Genomic DNA, 10,068 nt, shown 5'->3' with positions numbered 1-10,068 from the left:
GATGCATGCACACTCCACCCTCCTACATTCAGTACTTGAAGAGTTCTACATATACCAAACCCCTCACACACACACTAACATGAGTCACATGCCTCACACATACACATCACACATAAATACACATAGTACATACCACACCCTCCCATGCTCAAGACTCAAGGACCTCCATATACACTACACCCCTCACACATGAACACATCAACACAAGCCATGTATCTCATGCATACACAGCAACACAGCATACACTTTCCCACACTCAACACCATCAACCTCCACATACACTGCATGCCTCCCACCTCATGTATACACGCCCTCACAAATACACACAGCCTGACCCACATATCTCACACAGTATACCCTACACAAACACACAATGTAAACCACACACTTCACACCTCATACATCTGAAAAACACATGCCACACCCTCTATACTCAATATCCACACCAGCACAGGCCCCACACCTCACACACATACCCCTGACACACAGTCCACATACTTCACACATGCCAACATGAGCCACATACTTCACATAGCATCGCAACACACACACACACACACACACACACACACACACACACACACACACACACACACCATGCCACAAACATAGATCACCACAGGCCACAGCTCGCACATCACTCAAATGAGAAGCCCTAGGTAGGCAGTAACTCCTATGGGCTGACCAGGTGTGGACTCTGCAGTGAGCAGAGTCTGAAGCTTCTAGAAAGTTCCACTATAACCAAGCCATGGGGTCTTGCTGTCCCTCCCCTGCCTGTCCCCACCTCAGCTTGGATTTGTCCCCATATTCCCCAATGCACCCCAAAAGTCAACATGCCACTCCTGAGCTTAGACAAAGAGCTGGTGGCTGTTATTTGTGGAGTGCCACTGCGTGCCAGGTGCTTCCTTCCTTGGGTCATTGAGACTCCCCAGTGACTCCCAGGCACAGTCTCATTTCCATGTGAGGCGGTAGCACTTGAAGCTCCACTGTATTCATCCTGGCCTGAGCACCTCCGTCTCCCTGGACCAAATGTATTCCAAGATGGGCTTCCTGGTCCCACATCTGTCCATGGGAGATGACCAGAGATCCAGGCTGGGCCTGGGGGTTCCTGGTGTGGGCCCCTGCTGCCAGATATTTGATCTCACTGTGAACCCAGAGATTGTGTTATTTACTGGAAAAACCTGTTTTAGTTGTTGTGTGGCCCAGCCCTAGCATACACCTTTAATCCAAGAGCTTTCTGTTTGAATATTGTAAACAGAATTAAATAAAGTCTGTAGCTGGAGTTATCTCCAGTCCCACCCAGCAGCCATTCAGACTCAAATAAACACACAGACACTTATATTATTTAAACTGTTTGGCCTAATGGCTCAGGCTTCTTGCTAGCTGTTCTTATATCTTAAATTAACCCATTTCTATAAATCTATACCTTGCCACGTGGCTCGTGGCTTACTGGTACTTTACATTCTGTTCCCCATGGTGGTGGCTGGCAGCATCTCTCTCCCTCAGCCTTCTTCGACCCAGCATTCTCATTCTCCTCTTCCTTCCTGCCTGGCTACTGGCCAATCAAGCGTTTTATTTATCAATCAATTACAGCAACATGTATTCACAGCACACAGGACATCCCACAGCAAAAGTCAATCTCAGGTCAAGAGGTAGAGCAAGCAACCTGTTGACAGGAAGTGAACATAGGATTATTTAAAAAAAAATTATAGAGTAAGGAGGATGGCTAGAGAGATGCACAGGAGGTAAAGCAAGGAATATCCAGTCTGAGGAGTCTTGTTTGAGGTTGCAGAGGTGAAGAAGGAGGCTTCTGGGATGTCAGCAGGGAAGGAAGTTCAGCTGGGTGCTTTCTCTGCCTCTCTGAGCTAGCAGATTTTCACACCAGCATCTGGCTCTGAGTCTTTATTGGTAAAATCAAACCACTGATACTTTGTTAAAAGCAGCAATCACTGGTCATCCTTCCCCACTCTTCTTTTGCCAGCAGCTGAGAATAGTACAGAAGCACAGGACTTAGAGTCAGTCAGATCTGTGTTTGAATTCCAGCAATGCTGGACATCCTCAGACAAGTGACTGAATCTCTCTGAGCCTCAGTTTTTCTCATCTAAAAAACTGGAGCTAGATGGAAGATCAGTATACTGCACAGGCTTATTGTGAGGGTTCAGTGATAGATTGTAAACACATGATGACGTGGGGTGCACAAAGGAAGCAAGATTGGCAAAGCAATTACAGCAGCTAAAACTAGGGAAAGGGATTCATTATGCTATATTATTTTTGTGTATGTTTAAGATTTTCTAAAATAAAGGGTTTTTTTGTTGTTGTTTTCCTGCTGCCTTTCACAAAAGTTAGCTATGAGTATAAGTGGAGCCTGCTCTTGGGAGGTTAGCGCGATTGGGAGTGGGCCAGGTGTGGGGATGGGCCAGGTGTGGGGTGTGGGGTGGACCAGGTGTGGGGGTGGCCCAGGTGTGGGATTGGGCCAGGTGTGGGATTGGACCAGGTGTGGGGTGGACCAGGTGTGGGGGTGGCCCAGGTGTGGGCTGGACCAGGTGTGGGGTGGACCAGGTGTGGGGGTGGCCCAGGTGTGGGATTGGGCCAGGTGTGGGATGGACCAGGTGTGGGGTTGGGCCAGGTGTGGGGTGGACCAGGTGTGGGGTTGGGCCAGGTGTGGGGGTGGGCAAGGTGTGGGGTTGGGCCAGGTATGGGGATGGGCCAGGTGTGGGGATGGGACAGGTATGGCATGGACCAGGTGTGGGATGGACCAGGTGTGGGGTTGGGCCAGGTGTGGGGGTGGGCCAGGTGTGGGATGGACCAGGTGTGGGGTTGGACCAGGTGTAGGGTTGGGCCAGGTGTAGGGTTGGGCCAGGTGTGGGGGTGGGCAAGGTGTGGGGGCTTCTCCAGAAGAAGATTGTGTCCTCCCCAGCCTGGAGAAGTCCCATGTTTTCCCTTAAGATATATGTAGCCCCTAATGGAAGAGCAGATGTAAGAACTCACAATTTGTCTTTAGGTCTGCTCTCTTCCTTAGGGCATTGTCCTCTTTGGTGATATCACTCTTGTGACCAGGCTGGGTCCTTCCATCACATTGCACCACAGTGAAGGTATGACATTTAGTTTCATTTCTTTGTTTTTATTTCTGTCTGATTTTCCTCTTTCTTTTGAAAAAAGAAAAAAAAAAGACTTATTGAAGTATTATCCACATATTGGCCCTTGTGGGTTTTTTGTTGTTATTGTGATTTATTTTTTCATTTTGTTTTACAAAGGTTTCACATTTCCCAGGCTAACCTAAAACTGACTGTGTGGATGAGGATGACCTTGAACTCCTGATCCTCCGGCCTCCACCTTCTAAGTAGTAGCTTTACAGGTTTGCATGTCCAAGCCTCATTGTTGCATTGTTTTGTTTTGTCACTGTTTGTTTGTTTTTTTGGTTTTGGTTTTTTGAGACAGGGTTTCTCTGTGTATCCCTGGCTGTCCCAGAACTAGCTCTGTAGACCAGGCTGGCCCAGAACTCATAGAGATCTGCCTGCTTTTGCCTCCTGAGTGTGGGGCAGTGGTGGCGCACACCTTTAATCTTAGCACTCGGGAGGCAGAGGCAGGCAGATCTCTGTGAGTTCAAGGCCAGCCTGGGCTACAGAGTGAGTTCCAGGAAAGGAGCAAAGCTACACAGAGAAACCCTGTCTCAAGAAAGGAAAAAAAAAAAAAAAAAAAGCCTGTTCTACTACCGCCTGGCTTTTTTTTTTTTTTTTTTTTTTTTAAAAAAAAAGAAAAACCAAAAACCCGCCTTTCCTCAGCTGCCGGTAAGGTGCTGGGTCCTTCCAAGGAAGCTAAGGCCTCATTGGGGTGAGACCCTTACTTCATCTGACGACTAGCCACGGTGCCGGCAGTCCGCAACATGGTCTGTCTCCAACATGGTCTGTCTCCGAGCTCGCCTGCATCTACTCCACCCTCATCCTCCACGACAACGAGGTGACGGTCACGGAGGACAAGATCAATGCCCTCACTAAATTAGCTGGTGTCAATGTTGAACCCTTCTGGCCTGGCTTGTTTGCAAAGGCCCTGGCCAATGTCAACATTGGAAGCCTCATCTGCAAGGTAGGGCTGGTGGGCCTGCGCCAGCGGGCAGTCCTGCCCCTCGACTGCTGCTGCCCCAGCTGAGGAGAAGAAAGTGGAAGCAAAGCAGGAAGAGTCTGAGGAGTCTGATGACGAAACGGGCTTTGGGCTTTGGGCTTTTTGACAAACCTCTTTGGTTAACATGTCCATTAAAAGGGTGAACCTGTAAAAAAAAAAAAAAAAAAAAAGGAAAAAAAGAAAAAACAAAGCCCAAAGGACTTGCTACATCACTCTGGATGGCCTGAAACTTGCTATGTAGCTTAGTCTGGTTTCAAATTCTTGATCCTCAGGCTTCAACATTTCCAGTGTTGGGATGACAGGAGTGTTCTACCACACCCAGCTTGTAAGACTTCCATGAAAATATGTCTATTCAAATTGTTTACTCAATCTTTAATTGAATATTTGGTTTCCTATTTTTGAGTGAAGCATTTTTAAAAATACATTTTGGAAACATACCCTTTATCAGATATATGACTTACAAATACTTTTTTCCATTTCATTTCCTTAAAGTTTATATTTTAATTGCTATTAGTAATTACTATTTTACATATTCATGTTACGAGGAAAGGTGTGATAATTCAACATAGGCTCATCACCATCAAATAAGGGTCTCGAGTCTGTCTCCAGCATGACTTCATGTGTGAAGCCTCAGAATTCCTCGCTCCTACTTCTGTATAAAGCAGATAACAGGTTACCGTGAACTTTAATTGCCCCACTGTGCTATAGGGTACTGGAACTTAATGATCTATTATCCAACCTCCCTCACCTCTCCCTACCTGGCCAGCACCAGTACTCACCACTTCACAGTCAGACTGTTTTCTGCCTCCACATATGAGAGAGAACATGCTACATTTGTCTTATTTAATGTGACATAGCATCCTCCAGTTCTACACATTTGCTACAAATGGCAGAACGATATTCTTTTTATTGCAGCTAATGATATTTCACTGTATATACACATTTTCTTTATTTACCCATCCATTGATGGCACCCAGACTGACTCTGGATCTTGGCCATTGTGAACAAAGCAAAAGTGAACACAAGTGTGCCAGCGTCTCTTCCATCTGCTGGCACCAATAATTAGAAGCTGGATGGCTGGACCATGGGTGTTCTATTTTACGTTTCTAGACACTTCTGTAGTATTGTCCATAGTGTCTGTAGGGAACCTTGGAAGTTGGCTCAAAACACCCCAAGACCAAGTTCTCAGCACAAAGGAGATTTATTTGCCCCAGAGGGACAGAGGGCAGGGAATAAGAGACAAAGACAGGAGACAGAGGGTGAGGGAGAAGGGGACGGGAACAAGAGAGAAGGGAAAGAGGTGTTTGTCCTGGAGGGACAGAGGACAGCCTCTGGATAGAGAGGATGTGGTCCTTAGGAAAATGGCGGTTTATAAAGGTAAAGGGGAAACCTCGTCTTAGGACGAGGTGTTCAGTTTTCATTGGGCAGGTTAACTAGGTGAGCCACAGGGGGCTTCTGATTGCTGGACTAAAATGTTTTGATAGCTGGACCTTGTTAGTCAGCCTCAGGAGGAGGAAGTGGCCAAATAAGGGAATAGGCCTTGGTGGCTAGCTTTAGGAATGTAACCTAAAGGTTTTTAGCAAGGCAGAGGGAACTGGGGAGAAGGGAAAGGCCTGCCGGAGCCATGTTTGCCATACTCAAGCTGGCTAGAGTCCCTTCAGGGTCTGTACTAATGTCCACCCTCATCAGTGTGCACCCTCCCCTCCCCTTACACCCCTACCAGAATTATTTTTTTTTCTTTTGAGACAGGGTCCCATTACGTAGCTCTGGCTAGTGCTGGCTAGTTTGGAACTTGCTATGTAGACCAGGCTGGCCTCAAACTCATAGAGATCTACTCATCCATGCCTCCTGAGTGTTGACATTAAAGGCATGCGCCATCACACCCAGGCAACATTTTTTAATAATGGAGGTTCTAACTGGGATGCTGTCTCACTGTCATTTGGACTTGCATTTCTGTGATGGCAAACAGGTCCTTGTAAACCCATTGGCATTTCATCTTCTGAGAAGTAGCACTGTGTCTCCTGAGGCTAGAGCTGGATTTCACCATGACCTCAGCTCTACTCAGTGCTTGAAATCTCCCTGGGAGACACCATGTCCTGACTATGTGACCTTGAGCAAGAAATGCAACCTCCCTGAGCTTCATTCAGGTCTTTCTTCTGCAAAGAAAGGGCTATGGTGCCCAACTCACTGCCTCACAAGGAGAAATGGCTACAGCAAGCAAATACAATTTTTGAAACATACTTTCCAATAAATATTGCAATCAGGACCTTCCTTAAATCTACTTTAAAACTGTTGGAGCTGGGAAATAGTTTCCATGATAAAGTACCTGCCATGCAAACAACAGGACCCGGGTTTGAATCCCAGCACCTACTAGAGCCAGGTTTGCATGTGCAAATCTGTGATCCCAGTACTGAGCATGTGCACATCTATGATCCCAGTACTGAGCATGTGCACATCTGTAATACCAGTACTGAGCAAGTGGGGAAGGAGGCCGTGGGCTCACTGGAGGCCGTGGGCTCACTGGCCAGCCAGCTTAGTGTAGTAGTTCAAATGTAAGCGGCCCCCATAATTTCATACAGAGTGGCACTATTAGGAGGTGGCCTTATTGAAGTACTACATATGGCCTTGGTGGAGGAAGTGTGTCACTGTGGAAGCAGGCTTTGAGGTCTCATATATGCTCAAACCATGCCCAGCATCCCAGTTTACTTCCTGTTGCTTGAGGATCAAGATGTAGGACTCTCAGCTCCTTCTCCAGCACCATGTCTGCCTGCATGTTGCCATGTCCCACCATGGTGATAATGGACTAATTCTCTGAAAATGTGAGTCACCCCAGTTAAATGTTTTCCTTTCTAAGAGTTGCCACGGTCATGGTGTCTCTTCACAGCAACAGAAACCCTAACTAAGACAGAGTTGATACCGGGGCTGGGGTATTGTAATAGGCCTAACTGTCTTTTTGTTTGGAGGAATTTGGACTTTGACAATTTGGGTTAGGAAAGCAGTAGAATGTAGCATGAATCTTAAATGATCTTATTAATAAGATCAAACCTGAGGCCAGTTATTGGGGTGAACACTGGAAGGTCAGAGAGACAGAACAAGCCACAGCCAACCTCACCTGGCCAACTTCTCAGCTGATCTTGTTTCCTCAGACTGGAAGCCTCTGTATCCTCATATCCGAATGGCTCTCAGCTAAACTGTGCTGCTCAAAACCTAAAAGCATAACCAGCCAAATGCTTCTAATTTCTGGTCCTCACACCTTATATACCTTTCTGCTTTCTACCTCCACTCCCTGGGATTAAAGCCTCCTTTCTGGGATTAAAGGTGAGAGTCACCATGCCTGACTGTATCCTTGAACACGTAGATTTCTGCCTATGGAATGCTAGGATTAAAGGTGTGTGCTACCACTGCCTATCCTCTATGTTTAATATTGTGGCTATTATATCTCTGACCCCAGATAAGTTTATTAAGGTGTACAATATTTCAGGGAACACAATACCACCACAGTGGAATGCTTTAAGCAGAGTTCAATAGGCCATACTAGGAACCTACAAGATAATGGTGCTGAGAATGATCTGAACTGTGGGGCCTGAATCAAGAGGTTTCAGAGGAGAAGAATTTTAGTATGCTGCCTAGAGATCATTCTTGTGATATTTTGATGAAGAATGTGACTGCTTTTTGTCCTTGTTCAAAAAGTCTGCCTGAGGCTAAAGTGAAGAGATTTGGATTAATTTTGCTAGTTGAGGAAATCTCAAAACAGCCTAGTATTGACTCTGTTATGTGGTTATTACTGGTCACTCTTATACAAAATTATAATGAAAATGAGCAAGCTAAGCAAATGAAAATACAAAATTCACAATTTGAGGAGAAGAGGAGCACCAGGAAGTGGAATAGAGCTAAATTCTGCGTTCCAGGAGATAAACAGATTAAGAAATGGAATAAAGGGAGTGGTGATCTCAGGGCAAGATCCCACCCAGCTATATTTCCAACTTGTGAAAAGAAATTAAAGAAAAGTTTAGAGCTGGGTGTGGTGGTATATACCTTTATTTAATCCCAGCACTTGGAAGGCAGAGGTAGGTGGATCTCTGAGTTTGAGGCCAGCCTGGTCTACAGAGCAAGTTCTAAGACAGCCAAGCTTAGGCAGTGAAAGAAACCATCAAAAACAAGTTGGTGAAGATGTAATTGAACAAGGAGGCCATATTTCAGTTCCAGCAAACAGCAGAACTTGGAAGCTTCAGCCACATGGTTCTGGCTTTAAAGTCAAAAACAGAAGATTATGGAATTTGCCACCAAAATTAAATGTTTTCCTTTATAAGAGATGTGTGGTCATGGTGTATCTTCACAGCAATAGAAACCCTAACTAAGACACTTAGGCAAATCAGAGAGCTCCAGAGGTTCAGTGAAAGAGCCTAACTCAAAAAAAAGTAATCTGGAGAGCAATTGCTGCCCACTTCCAGCCTCTATGTGCACATGTGTTCATGCACACCTGCACGCAATGCACGCACACAGCATGAACATATACACATACACGCACACAAGTTGCTAAGGTTTCATTACTTAGTGGAAAGTTGTTTAATGCAAACTATATGACATTAAATTACCTTATGCAAAATGACTGTTGACGTAAAGTTATTGTCATCTAGAATCTACAGAATTCTGTTAGACCCTAGGCATTCAGTCCCAGTTTAGATGAACACACAGGCTCAACTCTTGTCCCTATGGATCTCAGCACATTACCAAAATTAAAGCTAAGATGTTAATTAAAAAAAAAAAAAAGAATGAATCCACAACGACAACAGCAAACGTGGGAAATGGAGATTTCTCTTTCTCTTGTCATGATGACTTCAGAAAGCTAAGTGGGTGAGAGCGGGCTGGGTGGGCTAGCAGGTAGAGCAGGCCCAGTGTGGAGCACACTCCCCTAGAGCGGCAGGGGAGTGGGGGTGCAGGCCCCGAGGGATTCCGCCTTGGGACCAGCAGCTGGGATGAAGGGCTGGAGAGGTTGAAGGCAGAATGTCACCTGTAGGCCTGTCACGGCCACTCGTCCCTCCAGCTCTGTCCCTTATCTAGTGCAGAAAACAGGCTGTGGCACTGTCCCCAGGCCAAAGAAAAACACCTGTCTCTTAACAGAGCAGAAGAGTCATCAGGGGAAGCTGAGGCCCTGCCAGGCCTTGTGGTGTACTGGACTGAAGGTCTCCTCCTCCTCCTGGCATTTGGAAGATCTTCAACACAGCTGTGAAAACAGACTTCCAAGTCACGTGGCCACTTCCAACACCAGGCCAAGCATCTTCATTAACACTAGAAGATGCTTCTAGAGCAGCAGGCATCTGACAAGGATTGGAGACAAGAAATAAAGATGAAGCTAAGGGGAAAACCTGACCTGGAGGAAGCAAAGCCAATGCAGGGGCAGCAAAGACTAAAGACGCTTTCCACAGGAAATCAGTAATTAGAAGAACAGAGATAAGACTGAAAGATTAAAATTAGCATGGGAGGCTGCAGAGATGGCTCAGTACTTACTGTCCAAGCAAGAAGACCAGAATTCGGATCTACATGAACGCTGGATAGGTGTGGTGGCCTGCCTGTAATTCCAGCCTTAAAAAGTGGAGACAAGGGACCCCCCAGGTAAGCTGGTTGTCTAACTAGCTATATTGGCAAGATCTGTGTTTGAATGAAAGACCCCCAACTCCAGAAATAAAGTGGAGCCAGGCGGTGGTGGTGCATGCCTTTAATCCCAGCACTCAGGAGGCAGAGGCAGGCAGATCTCTGTGAGTTTGAGGACAGCCTGGTCTACAGAGCAAGATCTAGGACAGGCACCAAAACTACACAGAGAAATCCTGTCTCGAAAAAAACCAAAAAATAAAAAATAAAATAAAATAAAATAAAGTGGAGGAGAGATCAAGGAAGAGTCCCAACATTAACCTCAGCCCTCCACATGCACACACTTGTGTGCCCAACACA

General features: G+C 46.0%; 1 pseudogene; it reads left to right on the top strand.

Annotated features, from left to right (window-relative positions):
* Positions 1-833: 833 nt before the first annotated feature.
* On the top strand, positions 834-4,225 carry LOC102904395 (large ribosomal subunit protein P1 pseudogene; annotated as a pseudogene).
* Positions 4,226-10,068: the final 5,843 nt, after the last annotated feature.

Source organism: Peromyscus maniculatus, chromosome 4 (assembly GCF_049852395.1).
Source record: "Peromyscus maniculatus bairdii isolate BWxNUB_F1_BW_parent chromosome 4, HU_Pman_BW_mat_3.1, whole genome shotgun sequence".
NCBI classification, from domain to species: domain Eukaryota; kingdom Metazoa; phylum Chordata; class Mammalia; order Rodentia; family Cricetidae; genus Peromyscus; species Peromyscus maniculatus.
Note: the sequence above shows the minus strand (reverse complement) of the source record. Positions and strands in the feature narration are given on the sequence as shown.